Genomic DNA, 19,195 nt, shown 5'->3' with positions numbered 1-19,195 from the left:
GCTGAAGAAATCACTGGTTACAGATGTTGAAATGGATGAAAAGCACACATAAAGAGGGGCAAAAATTGCCCCGCGAGAAGTTCCGCTTCCCTGTACAACACACAGCATTTTCTGTCAACTCAGCGTTACTTCTTCCTGCCGCATCTTCCTGACCACCAAAACGGCAGCCATCTCTTCCATGGACAGTCTCAAATTCATGTGAATAGTGCATGGCCGATTACACCTCCTTCAACCACTGCACTCGAGCGATAAGGAAATCTGGCTTAAGGTGAGGTGCTGTCGTTGGCATTGACGGACACCTTTTTAGTTGATGGGTGGGAAGAATGTGAGCACAGTCCAAAGACAAGAATGCCGAGAGGTCAAGGTGATGGACTGCCAGCTCATTATTTGCTACCACATGCATTGTAGAACCCCACCTTCTTGCTATGATGACATTCGCAGGGGAACCTTTCCTGCCAATCCAGCTGACGAGCGTTTAGGTCCACTGTCCTCCTCCTTTCCATGGAAAAGAACCTCTCCCATTTGCTCCTTTTTAACATCGTTATTCTCAATAGGCTCTTTTCTCCGTAACAAAAAATAAGTGGTACCTTCTTTCATCGAAGACTTGGGCTGTCTCCTATTTTCAAGCCTTTAATCTTTCTGACACAAAAGTTAAAATAATACCCCCACACTTTTCAAAAGGACGGAATGGGAGAATGGTCAACACCGCATGGAGGTGCCGATTTTGACATGGACAGGACATGTGGTATTGAGATAATCATTAACTAGCAAGGTAGACGTGAAAGGGATGATGTTGACGGGCAGAACTCACATGACCCCGCTCAATTACATCTGTCAGCGCAAGCACCCAAGCCAAGCTCAATCTCCTGGGTTGTAAAAGCCATGAGATCCAGAAAAATGCTTTAGAAGAGTGCAAATTGCCTACGCTGAGACTTTAATTGTAGAAAGAAAGTACTTCCTGAGAGTCAGTCCCAAATTTTGCCCGATCTGATTGAAAAGGAGGCCCAGGTTTCCCTCATTGTGTCACTATGCTATACTAATGCATTGGCCAGGAATCGAACCCAGGTCAACTGCTTGGAAGGCAGCTATGCTCACCACTATACCACCAATGCACCACATGCCCCTTCAAGGACGACATAAGCTTCATGTCACAAGATAATTGGGTCAAAAATAGGCTCAATTTTCACCTGTTCATTGCTGAAGGTGTGAAAACCTGCCAGAAAAGAGGGCATCAAACGCTAGCCGCAGGGCACCCTTGGGTTCCATGGTGTAATGGTCAGAACTCTGGACTCTGAATCCAGTGATCCGAGTTCAAGTCTCGGTGGGACCTCGTTTGGAGTCTGCTGTTTAACCTGCTGAAGCAATCACTGGTTACAGACCTTAAAATGGATTAAAAGCACACATCAAGAGGGGCAAAAAAAGGCCCAGAGAGAAGTTCCGCTTCCCTGTACAACGCACACAATTTTCCGTCAACTCAGCGTTACTTCTTCCTGTTGCATCTTCCTGGCCACCAAAACGGCAGCCATCTCTTCCATGGACAGTCTCAAATTCATGTGAATAGTGTATGGCCGATGACACCACCTTCAACCACTGCACTCGAGCGATAAGGAAATCTGGCTTAAGGTGAGGTGCTATCGTTGGCATTGACGGACACCTTTTTAGTTGATGGGTGGGCAGAATGTGAGCACAGTCCAAAGACAAGAATGCCGAGAGGTCAAGGTGATGGACTGCCAGCTCATTATTTGCTACCACATGCATTGTAGAACCCCACCTTCTTGCTATGATGACATTCGCAGGGGAACCTTTCCTGCCAATCCAGCTGACGAGCGTTTAGCTCCACTGTCCTCCTCGTTTCCATGGAAAAGCACCTCTCCCATTTGCTCCTTTTTAACATCTTTTGTTCTCAATAGGCTCTTTTCTCCGTAACACAAAATCAGCGGTACCTTCTTTCATAGAAGACTTGGGCTGTCTCCTATTTTCAAGCCTTTAATCTTTCTGACACAAAAGTTAAAATAATACCCCCACACTTTTCAAAAGGACGGAATGGGAGAATGGTCAACACCGCATGGAGGTGCCGATTTTGATATGGACAGGACATGTGGTATTGAGATAATAATTAACTAGCAAGGTAGACGTGAAAGGGATGATGTTGACGGGCAGAACTCACATGACCCCGCTCAATTACATCTGTCAGCGCAAGCACCCAAGCCAAGCTCAATCTCCTGGGTTGTAAAAGCCATGAGATCCAGAAAAATGCCATAGAAGAGTGCAAATTGCCTACGCTGAGACTTTAATTGTAGAAAGAAAGTACTTGCTTAGAGTCACTCCTAAATTTCGCCCGATCTGATTGAAAAGGAGGCCCAGGTTTCCCACACTGTGTCACTATGCTATACTAATGCATTGGCCGGGAATCAAACCCGGGTCAACTGCTTGGAAGGCAGCTATGCTCACCACTATACCACCAATGCACCACATGCCCCTTCAAGGACGACATAACCTTCATGTCACAAGATAATTGGGTCAAAAATAGGCTCAATTTTCACCTGTTCATTGCTGAAGGTGTGAAAACCCGCCAGAAAAGCAGGCATCAAACGCTAGCCGCAGGGCACCCTTGGGTTCCATGGTGTAAAGGTCAGCACTCTGGACTCTGAATCCAGTGATCCGAGTTCAAGTCTCGGTGGGACCTCGTTTGGAGTCTGCTGTTTAACCTGCTGAAGAAATCACTGGTTACAGATGTTGAAATGGATGAAAAGCACACATAAAGAGGGGCAAAAATTGCCCCGCGAGAAGTTCCGCTTCCCTGTACTACACATAGCATTTTCTGTCAACTCAGCGTTACTTCTTCCTGCCGCATCTTCCTGACCACCAAAACGGCAGCCATCTCTTCCATGGACAGTCTCAAATTCATGTGAATAGTGCATGGCCGATTACACCTCCTTCAACCACTGCACTCGAGCGATAAGGAAATCTGGCTTAAGGTGAGGTGCTGTCGTTGGCATTGACGGACACCTTTTTAGTTGATGGGTGGGAAGAATGTGAGCACAGTCCAAAGACAAGAATGCCGAGAGGTCAAGGTGATGGACTGCCAGCTCATTATTTGCTACCACATGCATTGTAGAACCCCACCTTCTTGCTATGATGACATTCGCAGGGGAACCTTTCCTGCCAATCCAGCTGACGAGCGTTTAGGTCCACTGTCCTCCTCCTTTCCATGGAAAAGAACCTCTCCCATTTGCTCCTTTTTAACATCGTTATTCTCAATAGGCTCTTTTCTCCGTAACAAAAAATAAGTGGTCCCTTCTTTCATAGAAGACTTGGGCTGTCTCCTATTTTCAAGCCTTTAATCTTTCTGACACAAAAGTTAAAATAATACCCCCACACTTTTCAAAAGGACGGAATGGGAGAATGGTCAACACCGCATGGAGGTGCCGATTTTGACATGGACAGGACATGTGGTATTGAGATAATTATTAGCTTGCAAGGTAGACGTGAAAGGGATGATGTTGACGGGCAGAACTCACATGACCCCGCTCAATTACTTCTGTCAGCGCAAGCACCCAAGCCAAGCTCAATCTCCTGGGTTGTAAAAGCCATGAGATCCAGAAAAATGCCATAGAAGAGTGCAAATTGCCTACGCTGAGACTTTAATTGTAGAAAGAAAGTACTTCCTGAGAGTCAGTCCCAAATTTTGCCCGATCTGATTGAAAAGGAGGCAAAGGTTTCCCTCACTGTGTCACTATGCAAGACTAATGCATTGGCCAGGAATCGAACCCGGGTCAACTGCTTGGAAGGCAGCTATGCTCACCACTATACCACCAATGCACCACATGCCCCTTCAAGGATGACATAAGCTTCATGTCACAAGATAATTGGGTCAAAAATCGGCTCAATTTTCACCTGTTCATTGCTGAAGGTGTGAAAACCCGCCAGAAAAGCAGGCATCAAACGCTAGCCGCAGGGCACCCTGGGGTTCCATGGTGTAATGGTCAGCACTCTGGACTCTGAATCCAATGATCTGAGTTCAAGTCTCGGTGGGACCTCGTTTGGAGTCTGCTGTTTAACCTGCTGAAGAAATCACTGGTTACAGATGTTGAAATGGATGAAAAGCACACATAAAGAGGGGCAAAAATTGCCCCGCGAGAAGTTCCGCTTCCCTGTACAACACATGGAATTTTCTGTCAACTCAGCGTTACTTCTTCCTGCCGCATCTTCCTGACCACCAAAACGGCAGCCATCTTTTCCAAGGACAGTCTCAAATTCATGTGAATAGTGCATGGCCGATTACACCACCTTCAACCACTGCACTCGAGCGATAAGGAAATCTGGCTTAAGGTGAGGTGCTGTCGTTGGCATTGACGGACACCTTTTTAGTTGATGGGTGGGAAGAATGTGAGCACAGTCCAAAGACAAGAATGCCGAGAGGTCAAGGTGATGGACTGCCAGCTCATTATTTGCTACCACATGCATTGTAGAACCCCACCTTCTTGCTATGATGACATTCGCAGGGGAACCTTTCCTGCCAATCCAGCTGACGAGCGTTTAGGTCCACTGTCCTCCTCCTTTCCATGGAAAAGAACCTCTCCCATTTGCTCCTTTTGAACATCTTTTGTTCTCAATAGCCTCTTTTCTCTGTAACACGAAATCAGCGGTAGCTTCTTTCATAGAAGACTTGGGATGTCTCCTATTTTCAAGCCTTTAATCTTCCTGACACAAAAGAAAAAAATTATACCCCCACACTTTTCAAAAGGAAGGAATGGGAGAATGGTCAACACTGCATGGAGGTCCCGATATTGACATGGACAGGACATGTGGTATGTAGATAATTATTAACTAGCAAGGTAGACGTGATAGGGATGATGTTGACGGGCAGAACTCACATGACCCCGCTCAATTACATCTGTCAGCGCAAGCACCCAAGCCAAGCTCAATCTCCTGGGTTGTAAAAGCCATGAGATCCAGAAAAATGCCATAGAAGAGTGCAAATTGCCTACGCTGAGACTTTAATTGTAGAAAGAAAGTACTTCCTGAGAGTCACTCCCAAATTTCGCCCGATCTGATTGAAAAGGGGGCCAAGGTTTCCCACACTGTGTCACTATGCTATACTAATGCATTGGCCGGGAATCGAACCCGGGTCAACTGCTTGGAAGGCAGCTATGCTCACCACTATACCACCAATGCACCACATGCCCCTTCAAGGACGACATAAGCTTCATGTCACAAGATAATTGGGTCAAAAATAGGCTCAATTTTCACCTGTTCATTGCTGAAGGTGTGAAAACCCGCCATAAAAGCAGGCATCAAACGCTAGCCACAGGGCACCCTTGGGTTCCATGGTGTAATGGTCAGCACTCTGGACTCTGAATCCAGTGATCCGAGTTCAAGTCTCGGTGGAACCTCGTTCGAGTCTGCTGTTTAACCTGCTGAAGCAATCACTGGTTACAGACGTTAAAATGGATTAAAAAAACACATTAAGAGGGGCAAAGAAAGGCCCCGAGAGAAGTTCCGCTTCCCTGTACAACGCACAGCATCTTCCGTCAACTCGGCGTTGCTTCTTCATGTTGAATCTTCCTGGCCACCAAAATGGCAGCCATCTCTTCCATGGACACTCTCAAATTCATGTGAATAGTGCATGGCCGATTACACCACCTTCAACCACTGCACTCGAGCGATAAGGAAATCTGGCTTAAGGTGAGGTTCTGTCGTTGGCATTGACGGACACCTTTTTAGTTGATGGGTGGGCAGAATGTGAGCACAGTCCAAAGACAAGAATGCCGAGAGGTCAAGGTGATGGACTGCCAGCTCATTATTTGCTACCACATGCATTGTAGAACCCCACCTTCTTGCTATGATGACATTTGCAGGGGAACCTTTCCTGCCAATCCAGCTGACGAGCGTTTAGGTCCACTGTCCTCCTCCTTTCCATGGAAAAGAACCTCTCCCATTTGCTCCTTTTTAACATCTTTTGTTCTCAATAGGCTCTTTTCTCCGGAACACGAAATCAGCGGTACCTTCTTTCATAGAAGACTTGGGATGTCTCCTATTTTCAAGCCTTTAATCTTTCTGACACAAAAGTTAAAATAATACCCCCACACTTTTCAAAAGGACGGAATGGGAGAATGGTCAACACCGCATGGAGGTGCCGATTTTGACATGGACAGGACATGTGGTATTGAGATAATTATAAACTAGCAAGGTAGACGTGAAAGGGATGATGTTGACGGGCAGAACTCACATGACCCCGCTCAATTACATCTGTCAGCGCAGGCAAAAAAGCCAAGCTCAATCTCCTGGGTTGTAAAAGCCATGAGATCCAGAAAAATGCCATAGAAGAGTGCAAATTGCCTACGCTGAGACTTTAATTGTAGAAAGAAAGTACTTCCTGAGAGTCAGTCCCAAATTTTGCCCGATCTGATTGAAAAGGGGGCCAAGGTTTCCCACACTGTGTCACTATGCTGTACTAATGCATTGGCCGGGAATCGAACCCGGGTCAACTGCTTGGAAGGCAGCTATGCTCACCACTATACCACCAATGCACCACATGCCCCTTCAAGGACGACATAAGCTTCATGTCACAAGATAATTGGGTCAAAAATAGGCTCAATTTTCACCTGTTCATTGCTGAAGGTGTGAAAACCCGCCAGAAAAGCAGGCATCAAACGCTAGCCGCAGGGCACCCTTGGATTCCATGGTGTAATGGTCAGCACTCTGGACTCTGAATCCAGTGATCCGAGTTCAAGTCTCGGTGGAACCTTGTTCGAGTCTGCTGTTTAACCTGCTGAAGCAATCACTCGTTACAGATGTTAAAATGGTTTAAAAAAACACATCAAGAGGGGCAAAAAAAGGCCCCGAGAGAAGTTCCGCTTCCCTGTACAACGCACAGCATTTTCCGTCAACTCGGCGTTGCTTCTTCATGTTGCATCTTCCTGGCCACCAAAACGGCAGCCATCTCTTCCATGGACACTCTCAAATTCATGTGAATAGTGCATGGCCGATTACACCACCTTCAACCACTGCACTCGAGCGATAAGGAAATCTGGCTTAAGGTGAGGTGCTGTCGTTGGCATTGACGGACACCTTTTTAGTTGATGGGTGGGCAGAATGTGAGCACAGTCCAAAGACAAGAATGCCGAGAGGTCAAGGTGATGGACTGCCAGCTCATTATTTGCTACCACATGCATTGTAGAACCCCACCTTCTTGCTATGATGACATTCGAAGGGGAACCTTTCCTGCCAATCCAGCTGACGAGCGTTTAGCTCCACTGTCCTCCTCATTTCCATGGAAAAGCACCTCTCCCATTTGCTCCTTTTGAACATCTTTTGTTCTCAATAGCCTCTTTTCTCCGTAACACGAAATCAGCGGTACCTTCTTTCATAGAAGACTTGGGATGTCTCCTATTTTCAAGCCTTTAATCTTCCTGACACAAAAGAAAAAAATTATACCCCCACACTTTTCAAAAGGAAGGAATGGGAGAATGGTCAACACTGCATGGAGGTCCCGATATTGACATGGACAGGACATGTGGTATGTAGATAATTATTAACTAGCAAGGTAGACGTGAAAGGGATGATGTTGACGGGCAGAACTCACATGACCCCGCTCAATTACATCTGTCAGCGCAAGCACCCAAGCCAAGCTCAATCTCCTGGGTTGTAAAAGCCATGAGATCCAGAAAAATGCCATAGAAGAGTGCAAATTGCCTACGCTGAGACTTTAATTGTAGAAAGAAAGTACTTCCTGAGAGTCACTCCCAAATTTCGCCCGATCTGATTGAAAAGGGGGCCAAGGTTTCCCACACTGTGTCCCTATGCTATACTAATGCATTGGCTGGGAATCGAAGCCGGGTCAACTGCTTGGAAGGCAGCTATGCTCACCACTATACCACCAATGCACCACATGCCGCTTCAAGGACGACATAAGCTTCATTTCACAAGATATTTGGGTCATAAATAGGCTCAATTTTCACCTGTTCATTGCCGAAGGTGTGAAAACCCGCCAGAAAAGCAGGCATCAAACGCTAGCCGCAGGGCACCCTTGGGTTCCATGGTGTAATGGTCAGCACTCTGGACTCTGAATCCAGTGATCCGAGTTCAAGTCTCAGTGGGACCTTGTCTGGAGTCTGCTGTTTAACCTGCTGAAGCAATCACTGGGTACAGACGTTAAAATCGATGAAAAACACACATCAAAAGGGGCAAAACAAGGCCCAGAGAGAAGTTCCGCTTCCCTGTACAACGCACACAATTCTCCGTCAACTCAGCGTTACTTCTTCCTGTTGTATCTTCCTGGCCACCAAAACGGCAGCCATCTCTTCCATGGACAGTCTCAAATTCATGTGAATAGTGCATGGCCGATGACACCACCTTCAACCACTGCACTCGAGCGATAAGGAAATCTGGCTTAAGGTGAGGTGCTGTCGTTGGCATTGACGGACACCTTTTTAGTTGATGGGTGGGCAGAATGTGAGCACAGTCCAAAGACAAGAATGCCGAGAGGTCAAGGTGATGGACTGCCAGCTCATTATTTGCTACCACATGCATTGTAGAACCCCACCTTCTTGCTATGATGACATTCGCAGGGGAACCTTTCCTGCCAATCCAGCTGACGAGCGTTTAGTTCCACTGTCCTCCTCATTTCCATGGAAAAGCACCTCTCCCATTTGCTCCTTTTTAACATCTTTTGTTCTCAATAGGCTCTTTTCTCCGTAACACGAAATCAGCAGTACCTTCTTTCATAGAAGACTTGGGATGTCTCCTATTTTCAAGCCTTTAATCTTCCTGACACAAAAGAAAAAAATGATACCCCCACACTTTTCAAAAGGAAGGAATGGGAGAATGGTCAACACCGCATGGAGGTCCCGATTTTGACATGGACAGGACATGTGGTATGGAGATAATTATTAACTAGCAAGGTAGACGTGAAAGGGATGATGTTGACGGGCAGAACTCACATGACCCCGCTCAATTACATCTGTCAGCGCAGGCAAAAAAGCAAAGCTCAATCGCCTAGGTTGTAAAAGCCATGAGATCCAGAAAAATGCCATAGAAGAGTGCAAACTGCCTACGCTGAGACTTTTATTGTAGAAAGAAAGTACTTGCTGAGAGTCAGTCCCAAATTTCGCCCGATCTGATTGAAAAGGAGGTCAAGGTTTCCCATGCTGTGTCACAATGCTATACTAATGCATTGGCCAGGAAGCGAACCCGGGTCAACTGCTTGGAAGGCAGCTATGCTCACCACTATACCACCAATGCACCACATGCCTGTCAAGGATGACATAAGCTTCATGTCATAAGATAATTGGGTCAAAAATAGACTCAATTTTCACCTGTTCATTTCTGAAGGTGTGAAAACCCGCCAGAAAAGCAGGCATCAAACGCTAGCCACAGGGCACCCTTGGGTTCCATGGTGTAATGGTCAGCCCTCTGGACTCTGAATCCAGTGATCCGAGTTCAAGTCTCGGTGGGACCTCGTTTGGAGTCTGCTGTTTAACCTGCTGAAGCAATCACTGGTTAAAGATGTTGAAATGGATGAAAAGCACACATAAAGAGGGGTAAAAATGGCCCCGCGAGAAGTTCTGCTTCCCTGTACAACACACAGCATTTTCTGTCAACTCAGCGTTACTTCTTCCTGCCGCATCTTCTTTGACCACCAAAACGGCGGCCATCTCTTCCAAGGACAGTCTAAAATTCATGTGAATAGTGCATGGCCGATTACACCACCTTTAACCACTGCACTTGAGCGATAAGGAAATCTGGCTTAAGGTGAGGTGCTATTGTTGGCATTCACAGACACCTTTTTAGTTGATGGGTGGGCAGAATGTGAGCACAGTCCAAAGACAAGAATGCCGAGCGGTCAAGGTGATGGAATGCCAGCTCATTATTTGCTACCACATGCATTGTAGAACCCCACCTTCTTGCTATGATGACATTCGCAGGGGAACCTTTCCTGCCAATCCAGCTGACGGGCGTTTAGGTCCACTGTCCTCCTCATTTCCATGGAAAAGCACCTCTCCCATTTGCTCCTTTTTAACATCTTTTGTTCTCAATAGGCTCTTTTCTCCGTAACACGATATCAGCGGTACCTTCTTTCATAGAAGACTTGGGATGTCTCCTATTTTAAAGCCTTTAATCTTTCTGACACAAAAGTTAATATAATACCCCCACACTTTTCAAAAGGATGGAATGGGAGAATGGTCAACACCGCATGGAGGTGCCGATTTTGACATGGACAGGACATGTGGTATTGAGATAATTATTAACTAGCAAGGTAGACGTGAAAGGGATGATGTTGACGGGCAGAACTCACATGACCCCGCTCAATTACATCTGTCAGCGCAAGCACCCAAGCCAAGCTCAATCTCCTGGGTTGTAAAAGCCATGAGATCCAGAAAAATGCCATAGAAGAGTGCAAATTGCCTACGCTGAGACTTTAATTGTAGAAAGAAAGTACTTCCTGAGAGTCACTCCCAAATTTCGCCCGATCTGATTGAAAAGGAGGCCCAGGTTTCCCACACTGTGTCACTATGCTATACTAATGCATTGGCCGGGAATCGAACCCGGGTCAACTGCTTGGAAGGCAGCTATGCTCACCACTATACCACCAATGCACCACATGCCCCTTCAAGGACGACATAAGCTTCATGTCACAAGATAATTGGGTCAAAAAAAGGCTCAATTTTCACCTGTACATTGCTGAAGGTGTGAAAACCCGCCAGAAAAGCAGGCATCAAACGCTAGCCGCAGGGCACCCTTGGGTTCCATGGTGTAATGGTCAGCACTCTGGACTCTGAATCCAGTGATCCAAGTTCAAGTCTCGGTGGAACCTTGTTCGAGTCTGCTGTTCAACCTGCTGAAGCAATCACTGGTTACAGACGTTAAAATTGATTAAAAACACACATAAAGAGGGGCAACAAAAGGCCCTGAGAGAAGTTCCGCTTCCCTGTACAACGCACTGCATTTTCCGTCAACTCAGCGTTGCTTCTTCATGTTGCATCTTCCTGGCCACCAAAACGGCAGCCATCTCTTCCATGGACAGTCTCAAATTCATGTGAATAGTGCATGGCCGATTACAACACCTTCAACCACTGCACTCGAGCGATAAGGAAATCTGGCTTCAGGTGAGGTGCTGTCGTTGGCATTGACGGACACCTTTTTAGTTGATGGGTGGGCAGAATGTGAGCACAGTCCAAAGACAAGAATGCCGAGAGGTCAAGGTGATGGACTGCCAGCTCATTATTTGCTACCACATGCATTGTAGAACCCCACCTTCTTGCTATGATGACATTCGCAGGGGAACCTTTCCTGCCAATCCAGCTGACGAGCGTTTAGGTCCACTGTCCTCCTCCTTTCCATGGAAAAGAACCTCTCCCATTTGCTCCTTTTTAACATCGTTCTTCTCAATAGGCTCTTTTCTCCGTAACAAAAAATAAGTGGTACCTTCTTTCATAGAAGACTTGGGCTGTCTCCTATTTTCAAGCCTTTAATCTTTCTGACACAAAAGTTAAAATAATACCCCCACACTTTTCAAAAGGACGGAATGGGAGAATGGTCAACACTGCATGGAGGTCCCGATATTGACATGGACAGGACATGTGGTATGTAGATAATTATTAACTAGCAAGGTAGACGTGAAAGGGATGATGTTGACGGGCAGAACTCACATGACCCCGCTCAATTACATCTGTCAGCGCAAGCACCCAAGCCAAGCTCAATCTCCTGGGTTGTAAAAGCCATGAGATCCAGAAAAATGCCATAGAAGAGTGCAAATTGCCTACGCTGAGACTTTAATTGTAGAAAGAAAGTACTTCCTGAGAGTCAGTCCCAAATTTCGCCCGATCTGATTGAAAAGGAGGCCAAGGTTTCCCACACTGTGTCACTATGCTATACTACTGCATTGGCCGGGAATCGAACCCGGGTCAACTGCTTGGAAGGCAGCTATGCTCACCACTATACCACCAATGCACCGCATGCCCCTTCAAGGACGACATAAGCTTCATGTCACAAGATAATTGGGTCAAAAATAGGCTCAATTTTCACCTGTTCATTGCTGAAGGTGTGAAAACCCGCCAGAAAAGCAGGCATCAAACGCTAGCCGCAGGGCACCCTTGGGTTCCATGGTGTAATGGTCAGCACTCTGGACTCTGAATCCAGTGATCCGAGTTCAAGTCTCGGTGGGACCTCGTTCGAGTCTGCTGTTCAACCTGCTGAAGCAATCACTGGTTACAGATGTTGAAATGGATGAAAAGCACACACAAAGAGGGGTAAAAATGGCCCCGCGAGAAGTTCTGCTTCCCTGTACAGCACACAGCATTTTCTGTCAACTCAGCGTTGCTTCTTCATGTTGCATCTTCCTGGCCACCAAAACGGCAGCCATCTCTTCCATGGACAGTCTCAAATTCATGTGAATAGTGCATGGCCGATTACAACACCTTCAACCACTGCACTCGAGCGATAAGGAAATCTGGCTTCAGGTGAGGTGCTGTCGTTGGCATTGACGGACACCTTTTTAGTTGATGGGTGGGCAGAATGTGAGCACAGTCCAAAGACAAGAATGCCGAGAGGTCAAGGTGATGGACTGCCAGCTCATTATTTGCTACCACATGCATTGTAGAACCCCACCTTCTTGCTATGATGACATTCGCAGGGGAACCTTTCCTGCCAATCCAGCTGACGAGCGTTTAGGTCCACTGTCCTCCTCCTTTCCATGGAAAAAAACCTCTCCCATTTGCTCCTTTTTAACATCGTTCTTCTCAATAGGCTCTTTTCTCCGTAACAAAAAATAAGTGGTACCTTCTTTCATAGAAGACTTGGGCTGTCTCCTATTTTCAAGCCTTTAATCTTTCTGACACAAAAGTTAAAATAATACCCCCACACTTTTCAAAAGGACGGAATGGGAGAATGGTCAACACCGCATGGAGGTGCCGATTTTGACATGGACAGGACATGTGGTATTGAGATAATTATTAACTTGCAAGGTAGACGTGAAAGGGATGATGTTGACGGGAAGAACTCACATGACCCCGCTCAATTACTTCTGTCAGCGCAAGCACCCAAGCCAAGCTCAATCTCCTGGGTTGTAAAAGCCATGAGATCCAGAAAAATGCCATAGAAGAGTGCAAATTGCCTACGCTGAGACTTTAATTGTAGAAAGAAAGTACTTCCTGAGAGTCAGTCCCAAATTTTGCCCGATCTGATTGAAAAGGAGGCCAAGGTTTCCCTCACTGTGTCACTATGCAAGACTAATGCATTGGCCAGGAATGGAACCCGGGTCAACTGCTTGGAAGGCAGCTATTCTCACCACTATACCACCAATGCACCACATGCCCCTTCAAGGATGACATAAGCTTCATGTCACAAGATAATTGGGTCAAAAATAGGCTCAATTTTCACCTGTTCATTGCTGAAGGTGTGAAAACCCGCCAGAAAAGCAGGCATCAAACGCTAGCCGCAGGGCACCCTTGGGTTCCATGGTGTAATGGTCAGCACTCTGGACTCTGAATCCAGTGATCCGAGTTCAAGTCTCGGTGGGACCTCGTTTGGAGTCTGCTGTTTAACCTCCTGAAGAAATCACTGGTTACAGATGTTGAAATGGATGAAAAGCACACATAAAGAGGGGCAAAATTTGCCCCGCGAGAAGTTCCGCTTCCCTGTACAACGCACAGCATTTTCCGTCAACTCAGCGTTGCTTCTTCATGTTGCATCTTCCTGGCCACCAAAACGGCAGCCATCTCTTCCATGGACAGTCTCAAATTCATGTGAATAGTGCATGGCCGATTACAACACCTTCAACCACTGCACTCGAGCGATAAGGAAATCTGGCTTCAGGTGAGGTGCTGTCGTTGGCATTGACGGACACCTTTTTAGTTGATGGGTGGGCAGAATGTGAGCACAGTCCAAAGACAAGAATGCCGAGAGGTCAAGGTGATGGACTGCCAGCTCATTATTTGCTACCACATGCATTGTAGAACCCCACCTTCTTGCTATGATGACATTCGCAGGGGAACCTTTCCTGCCAATCCAGCTGACGAGCGTTTAGGTCCACTGTCCTCCTCCTTTCCATGGAAAAGAACCTCTCCCATTTGCTCCTTTTTAACATCGTTCTTCTCAATAGGCTCTTTTCTACGTAACAAAAAATAAGTGGTACCTTCTTTCATAGAAGACTTGGGCTGTCTCCTACTTTCAAGCCTTTAATCTTTCTGACACAAAAGTTAAAATAATACCCCCACACTTTTCAAAAGGACGGAATGGGAGAATGGTCAACACCGCATGGAGGTGCCGATTTTGACATGGACAGGACATGTGGTATTGAGATAATTATTAACTTGCAAGGTAGACGTGAAAGGGATGATGTTGACGGGCAGAACTCACATGACCCCGCTCAATTACTTCTGTCAGCGCAAGCACCCAAGCCAAGCTCAATCTCCTGGGTTGTAAAAGCCATGAGATCCAGAAAAATGCCATAGAAGAGTGCAAATTGCCTACGCTGAGACTTTAATTGTAGAAAGAAAGTACTTCCTGAGAGTCAGTCCCAAATTTTGCCCGATCTGATTGAAAAGGAGGCCAAGGTTTCCCTCACTGTGTCACTATGCAAGACTAATGCATTGGCCAGGAATGGAACCCGGGTCAACTGCTTGGAAGGCAGCTATTCTCACCACTATACCACCAATGCACCACATGCCCCTTCAAGGATGACATAAGCTTCATGTCACAAGATAATTGGGTCAAAAATAGGCTCAATTTTCACCTGTTCATTGCTGAAGGTGTGAAAACCCGCCAGAAAAGCAGGCATCAAACGCTAGCCGCAGGGCACCCTTGGGTTCCATGGTGTAATGGTCAGCACTCTGGACTCTGAATCCAGTGATCCGAGTTCAAGTCTCGGTGGGACCTCGTTTGGAGTCTGCTGTTTAACCTGCTGAAGAAATCACTGGTTACAGATGTTGAAATGGATGAAAAGCACACATAAAGAGGGGCAAAATTTGCCCCGCGAGAAGTTCCGCTTCCCTGTACAACACATGGCATTTTCTGTCAACTCAGCGTTGCTTCTTCCTGCCGCATCTTCCTGACCACCAAAACGGCAGCCATCTTTTCCAAGGACAGTCTCAAATTCATGTGAATAGTGCATGGCCGATTACACCACCTTCAACCACTGCACTCGAGCGATAAGGAAATCTGGCTTAAGGTGAGGTGCTGTCGTTGGCATTGACGGACACCTTTTTAGTTGATGGGTGGGAAGAATGTGAGCACAGTCCAAAGACAAGAATGCCGAGAGGTCAAGGTGATGGACTGCCAGCTCATTATTTGCTACCACATGCATTGTAGAACCCCACCTTCTTGCTATGATGACATTCGCAGGGGAACCTTTCCTGCCAATCCAGCTGACGAGCGTTTAGGTCCACTGTCCTCCTCCTTTCCATGGAAAAGAACCTCTCCCATTTGCTCCTTTTTAACATCGTTATTCTCAATAGGCTCTTTTCTCCGTAACAAAAAATAAGTGGTCCCTTCTTTCATAGAAGACTTGGGCTGTCTCCTATTTTCAAGCCTTTAATCTTTCTGACACAAAAGTTAAAATAATACCCCCACACTTTTCAAAAGGACGGAATGGGAGAATGGTCAACACCGCATGGAGGTGCCGATTTTGACATGGACAGGACATGTGGTATTGAGATAATCATTAACTAGCAAGGTAGACGTGAAAGGGATGATGTTGACGGGCAGAACTCACATGACCCCGCTCAATTACATCTGTCAGCGCAAGCACCCAAGCCAAGCTCAATCTCCTGGGTTGTAAAAGCCATGAGATCCAGAAAAATGACATAGAAGAGTGCAAATTGCCTACGCTGAGACTTTAATTGTAGAAAGAAAGTACTTGCTGAGAGTCACTCCCAAATTTCGCCCGATCTGATTGAAAAGGAGGCCAAGGTTTCCCTCACTGTGTCACTATGCAAGACTAATGCATTGGCCAGGAATCGAACCCGGGTCAACTGCTTGGAAGGAAGCTATGCTGACCACTATACCACCAATGCACCACATGCCCCTTCAAGGATGTCATAACCTTCATGTTACAAGATAATTGGGTCAAAAATAGGCTCAATTTTCACCTGTTCATTGCTGAAGGTGTGAAAACCCGCCAGAAAAGCAGGCATCAAACGCTAGCCGCAGGGCACCCTTGGGTTCCATGGTGTAATGGTCAGCACTCTGGACTCTGAATCCAGTGATCCGAGTTCAAGTCTCGGTGGGACCTCGTTTGGAGTCTGCTGTTTAACCTGCTGAAGAAATCACTGGTTACAGATGTTGAAATGGATGAAAAGCACACATAAAGAGGGGCAAAAATTGCCCCGCGAGAAGTTCCGCTTCCCTGTACAACACATGGCATTTTCTGTCAACTCAGCGTTACTTCTTCCTGCCGCATCTTCCTGACCACCAAAACGGCAGCCATCTTTTCCAAGGACAGTCTCAAATTCATGTGAATAGTGCATGGCCGATTACACCACCTTCAACCACTGCACTCGAGCGATAAGGAAATCTGGCTTAAGGTGAGGTGCTGTCGTTGGCATTGACGGACACCTTTTTAGTTGATGGGTGGGAAGAATGTGAGCACAGTCCAAAGACAAGAATGCCGAGAGGTCAAGGTGATGGACTGCCAGCTCATTATTTGCTACCACATGCATTGTAGAACCCCACCTTCTTGCTATGATGACATTCGCAGGGGAACCTTTCCTGCCAATCCAGCTGACGAGCGTTTAGGTCCACTGTCCTCCTCCTTTCCATGGAAAAGAACCTCTCCCATTTGCTCCTTTCTAACATCGTTATTCTCAATAGGCTCTTTTCTCCGTAACAAAAAATAAGTGGTCCCTTCTTTCATAGAAGACTTGGGCTGTCTCCTATTTTCAAGCCTTTAATCTTTCTGACACAAAAGTTAAAATAATACCCCCACACTTTTCAAAAGGACGGAATGGGAGAATGGTCAACACCGCATGGAGGTGCCGATTTTGACATGGACAGGACATGTGGTATTGAGATAATCATTAACTAGCAAGGTAGACGTGAAAGGGATGATGTTGACGGGCAGAACTCACATGACCCCGCTCAATTACATCTGTCAGCGCAAGCACCCAAGCCAAGCTCAATCTCCTGGGTTGTAAAAGCCATGAGATCCAGAAAAATGCCATAGAAGAGTGCAAATTGCCTACGCTGAGACTTTAATTATAGAAAGAAAGTACTTCCTGAGAGTCACTCCCAAATTTCGCCCGATCTGATTGAAAAGGAGGCCCAGGTTTCCCACACTGTGTCACTATGCTATACTAATGCATTGGCCGGGAATCGAAGCCAGGTCAACTGCTTGGAAGGCAGCTATGCTCACCACTATACCACCAATGCACCACATGCCCCTTCCTGGACGACATAAGGTTGATGTCAACAGATAATTGGGTCAAAAATAGGCTCAATTTTCACCTGTTCATTGCTGAAGGTGTGAAAACCCGCCATAAAAGCAGGCATCAAACGCTAGCCGCAGGGCACCCTTGGGTTCCATGGTGTAATGGTCAGCACTCTGGATTCTGAATCCAGTGATCCGAGTTCAAGTCTCGGTGGAACCTCGTTCGAGTCTGCTCTTTAACCTGCTGAAGCAATCACTGGTTACAGACGTTAAAATAGATTAAAAACACACATCAAGAGGGGCAAAAAAAGGCCCCGAGAGAAGTTCCGCTTCACTTTACAACGCACAGCATTTTCCGTCAACTCAGCGTTGCGTCTTCATGTTGGATCTTCCTGGCCACCAAAACGGCAGCCATCTCTTCCATGGACAGTCTCAAATTCATGTGAATAGTGCATGGCCGATTACACCACCTTCAACCACTGCACTCGAGCGATAAGGAAATCTGGCTTAAGGTGAGGTTCTGTCGTTGGCATTGACGGACACCTTTTTAGTTGATGGGTGGGAAGAATGTGAGCACAGTCCAAAGACAAGAATGCCGAGAGGTCAAGGTGATGGACTGCCAGCTCATTATTTGCTACCACATGCATTGTAGAACCCCACCTTCTTGCTATGTTGACATTCGCAGGGGAACCTTTCCTGCCAATCCAGCTGACGAGCGTTTAGGTCCACTGTCCTCCTCCTTTCCATGGAAAAGAACCTCTCCCATTTGCTCCTTTTTGACATCGTTATTCTCAATAGGCTCTTTTCTCAGTAACAAAAAATAAGTGGTACCTTCTTTCATAGAAGACTTGGGATGTCTCCTATTTTCAAGCCTTTAATCTTCCTGACACAAAAGCAAAAATAATACCCCCACACTTTTCAAAAGGACGGAATGGGAGAATGGTCAACACCGCATGGAGTTCCCGATGTTGTCATGGACAGGACATGTGGTATAGAGACAATTATTAACTCGCAAGGTAGACGTGAAAGGGATGAGGTTGACATGCAGAACTCACATGACCCCGCTCAATTACATCTGTCAGCGCAGGCAACCAAGCCAAGCTCAATCTCCTGGGTTGTAAAAGCCATGAGATCCAGAAAAATGCCATTGAAGAGTGCAAATTGCCTACGCTGAGACTTTAATTGTAGAAAGAAAGTACTTGCTGAGAGTCAGTCCCAAATTTCGCCCGATCTGATTGAAAAGGAGGTCAAGGTTTCCCACGCTGTGTCACTATGCTATACTAATGCATTGGCCGGGAATCGAACCCGGGTCAACTGCTTGGAAGGCAGCTATGCTCACCACTATACCACCAATGCACCACATGCCCCTTCAAGGACGACATAAGCTTCATGTCACAAGATAATTGGGTCAAAAATAGGCTCAATTTTCACCTGTTCATTGCTGAAGGTGTGAAAACCCGCCATAAAAGCAGGCATAAAACGCTAGCCGTAGGGCACCCTTGGGTTACATGGTGTAATGGTCAGCACTCTGGACTCTGAATCCAGTGATCCGAGTTCAAGTCTCGGTGGAACCTCGTTCGAGTCTGCTGTTTAACCTGCTGAAGCAATCACTGGTTACAGACGTTAAAATGGATTAAAAAAACACATTAAGAGGGGCAAAGAAAGGCCCCGAGAGAAGTTCCGCTTCCCTGTACAACGCACAGCATTTTCCGTCAACTCGGCGTTGCTTCTTCATGTTGCATCTTCCTGGCCACCAAAACGGCAGCCATCTCTTCCATGGACACTCTCAAATTCATGTGAATAGTGCATGGCCGATTACACCACCTT

At 46.5% G+C, this 19,195-nt stretch overlaps 28 non-coding genes across 28 annotated transcripts; 14 read left to right on the top strand and 14 right to left on the bottom strand.

Annotated features, from left to right (window-relative positions):
* Positions 1-1,040: 1,040 nt before the first annotated feature.
* Positions 1,041-1,112, bottom strand: trnag-ucc (transfer RNA glycine (anticodon UCC)). Its single transcript has one exon. It is a non-coding gene; the product is annotated as a tRNA-Gly (tRNA).
* Positions 1,113-1,258: 146 nt separating this feature from the next.
* trnaq-cug (transfer RNA glutamine (anticodon CUG)) lies at positions 1,259-1,330 on the top strand. Its single transcript has one exon. It is a non-coding gene; the product is annotated as a tRNA-Gln (tRNA).
* Positions 1,331-2,396: 1,066 nt separating this feature from the next.
* trnag-ucc (transfer RNA glycine (anticodon UCC)) lies at positions 2,397-2,468 on the bottom strand. The gene has a single exon. It is a non-coding gene; the product is annotated as a tRNA-Gly (tRNA).
* Positions 2,469-2,614: 146 nt separating this feature from the next.
* On the top strand, positions 2,615-2,686 carry trnaq-cug (transfer RNA glutamine (anticodon CUG)). The gene has a single exon. It is a non-coding gene; the product is annotated as a tRNA-Gln (tRNA).
* A 1,064-nt stretch (positions 2,687-3,750) lies between these two features.
* On the bottom strand, positions 3,751-3,822 carry trnag-ucc (transfer RNA glycine (anticodon UCC)). Its single transcript has one exon. It is a non-coding gene; the product is annotated as a tRNA-Gly (tRNA).
* Positions 3,823-3,968: 146 nt separating this feature from the next.
* Positions 3,969-4,040, top strand: trnaq-cug (transfer RNA glutamine (anticodon CUG)). Its single transcript has one exon. It is a non-coding gene; the product is annotated as a tRNA-Gln (tRNA).
* Positions 4,041-5,106: 1,066 nt separating this feature from the next.
* On the bottom strand, positions 5,107-5,178 carry trnag-ucc (transfer RNA glycine (anticodon UCC)). Its single transcript has one exon. It is a non-coding gene; the product is annotated as a tRNA-Gly (tRNA).
* A 146-nt stretch (positions 5,179-5,324) lies between these two features.
* trnaq-cug (transfer RNA glutamine (anticodon CUG)) lies at positions 5,325-5,396 on the top strand. The gene has a single exon. It is a non-coding gene; the product is annotated as a tRNA-Gln (tRNA).
* A 1,065-nt stretch (positions 5,397-6,461) lies between these two features.
* On the bottom strand, positions 6,462-6,533 carry trnag-ucc (transfer RNA glycine (anticodon UCC)). Its single transcript has one exon. It is a non-coding gene; the product is annotated as a tRNA-Gly (tRNA).
* Positions 6,534-6,678: 145 nt separating this feature from the next.
* trnaq-cug (transfer RNA glutamine (anticodon CUG)) lies at positions 6,679-6,751 on the top strand. Its single transcript has one exon. It is a non-coding gene; the product is annotated as a tRNA-Gln (tRNA).
* Positions 6,752-7,817: 1,066 nt separating this feature from the next.
* On the bottom strand, positions 7,818-7,889 carry trnag-ucc (transfer RNA glycine (anticodon UCC)). Its single transcript has one exon. It is a non-coding gene; the product is annotated as a tRNA-Gly (tRNA).
* A 146-nt stretch (positions 7,890-8,035) lies between these two features.
* trnaq-cug (transfer RNA glutamine (anticodon CUG)) lies at positions 8,036-8,107 on the top strand. The gene has a single exon. It is a non-coding gene; the product is annotated as a tRNA-Gln (tRNA).
* A 1,067-nt stretch (positions 8,108-9,174) lies between these two features.
* trnag-ucc (transfer RNA glycine (anticodon UCC)) lies at positions 9,175-9,246 on the bottom strand. Its single transcript has one exon. It is a non-coding gene; the product is annotated as a tRNA-Gly (tRNA).
* A 145-nt stretch (positions 9,247-9,391) lies between these two features.
* On the top strand, positions 9,392-9,463 carry trnaq-cug (transfer RNA glutamine (anticodon CUG)). Its single transcript has one exon. It is a non-coding gene; the product is annotated as a tRNA-Gln (tRNA).
* A 1,066-nt stretch (positions 9,464-10,529) lies between these two features.
* On the bottom strand, positions 10,530-10,601 carry trnag-ucc (transfer RNA glycine (anticodon UCC)). Its single transcript has one exon. It is a non-coding gene; the product is annotated as a tRNA-Gly (tRNA).
* A 146-nt stretch (positions 10,602-10,747) lies between these two features.
* trnaq-cug (transfer RNA glutamine (anticodon CUG)) lies at positions 10,748-10,819 on the top strand. Its single transcript has one exon. It is a non-coding gene; the product is annotated as a tRNA-Gln (tRNA).
* Positions 10,820-11,883: 1,064 nt separating this feature from the next.
* trnag-ucc (transfer RNA glycine (anticodon UCC)) lies at positions 11,884-11,955 on the bottom strand. The gene has a single exon. It is a non-coding gene; the product is annotated as a tRNA-Gly (tRNA).
* Positions 11,956-12,101: 146 nt separating this feature from the next.
* trnaq-cug (transfer RNA glutamine (anticodon CUG)) lies at positions 12,102-12,173 on the top strand. Its single transcript has one exon. It is a non-coding gene; the product is annotated as a tRNA-Gln (tRNA).
* A 1,063-nt stretch (positions 12,174-13,236) lies between these two features.
* trnag-ucc (transfer RNA glycine (anticodon UCC)) lies at positions 13,237-13,308 on the bottom strand. The gene has a single exon. It is a non-coding gene; the product is annotated as a tRNA-Gly (tRNA).
* Positions 13,309-13,454: 146 nt separating this feature from the next.
* On the top strand, positions 13,455-13,526 carry trnaq-cug (transfer RNA glutamine (anticodon CUG)). The gene has a single exon. It is a non-coding gene; the product is annotated as a tRNA-Gln (tRNA).
* Positions 13,527-14,590: 1,064 nt separating this feature from the next.
* trnag-ucc (transfer RNA glycine (anticodon UCC)) lies at positions 14,591-14,662 on the bottom strand. The gene has a single exon. It is a non-coding gene; the product is annotated as a tRNA-Gly (tRNA).
* Positions 14,663-14,808: 146 nt separating this feature from the next.
* On the top strand, positions 14,809-14,880 carry trnaq-cug (transfer RNA glutamine (anticodon CUG)). Its single transcript has one exon. It is a non-coding gene; the product is annotated as a tRNA-Gln (tRNA).
* Positions 14,881-15,944: 1,064 nt separating this feature from the next.
* On the bottom strand, positions 15,945-16,016 carry trnag-ucc (transfer RNA glycine (anticodon UCC)). Its single transcript has one exon. It is a non-coding gene; the product is annotated as a tRNA-Gly (tRNA).
* A 146-nt stretch (positions 16,017-16,162) lies between these two features.
* trnaq-cug (transfer RNA glutamine (anticodon CUG)) lies at positions 16,163-16,234 on the top strand. The gene has a single exon. It is a non-coding gene; the product is annotated as a tRNA-Gln (tRNA).
* A 1,064-nt stretch (positions 16,235-17,298) lies between these two features.
* Positions 17,299-17,370, bottom strand: trnag-ucc (transfer RNA glycine (anticodon UCC)). Its single transcript has one exon. It is a non-coding gene; the product is annotated as a tRNA-Gly (tRNA).
* A 146-nt stretch (positions 17,371-17,516) lies between these two features.
* On the top strand, positions 17,517-17,588 carry trnaq-cug (transfer RNA glutamine (anticodon CUG)). The gene has a single exon. It is a non-coding gene; the product is annotated as a tRNA-Gln (tRNA).
* A 1,064-nt stretch (positions 17,589-18,652) lies between these two features.
* Positions 18,653-18,724, bottom strand: trnag-ucc (transfer RNA glycine (anticodon UCC)). Its single transcript has one exon. It is a non-coding gene; the product is annotated as a tRNA-Gly (tRNA).
* Positions 18,725-18,870: 146 nt separating this feature from the next.
* On the top strand, positions 18,871-18,942 carry trnaq-cug (transfer RNA glutamine (anticodon CUG)). The gene has a single exon. It is a non-coding gene; the product is annotated as a tRNA-Gln (tRNA).
* Positions 18,943-19,195: the final 253 nt, after the last annotated feature.

Source organism: Aulostomus chinensis, chromosome 9, assembly GCF_037954235.1.
Source record: "Aulostomus chinensis isolate RoL2024-O1b breed Wild chromosome 9, RoL_Achi_v1.0, whole genome shotgun sequence".
Classification (NCBI taxonomy): Eukaryota; Metazoa; Chordata; class Actinopteri; order Syngnathiformes; family Aulostomidae; genus Aulostomus; species Aulostomus chinensis.
Note: the sequence above shows the minus strand (reverse complement) of the source record. Positions and strands in the feature narration are given on the sequence as shown.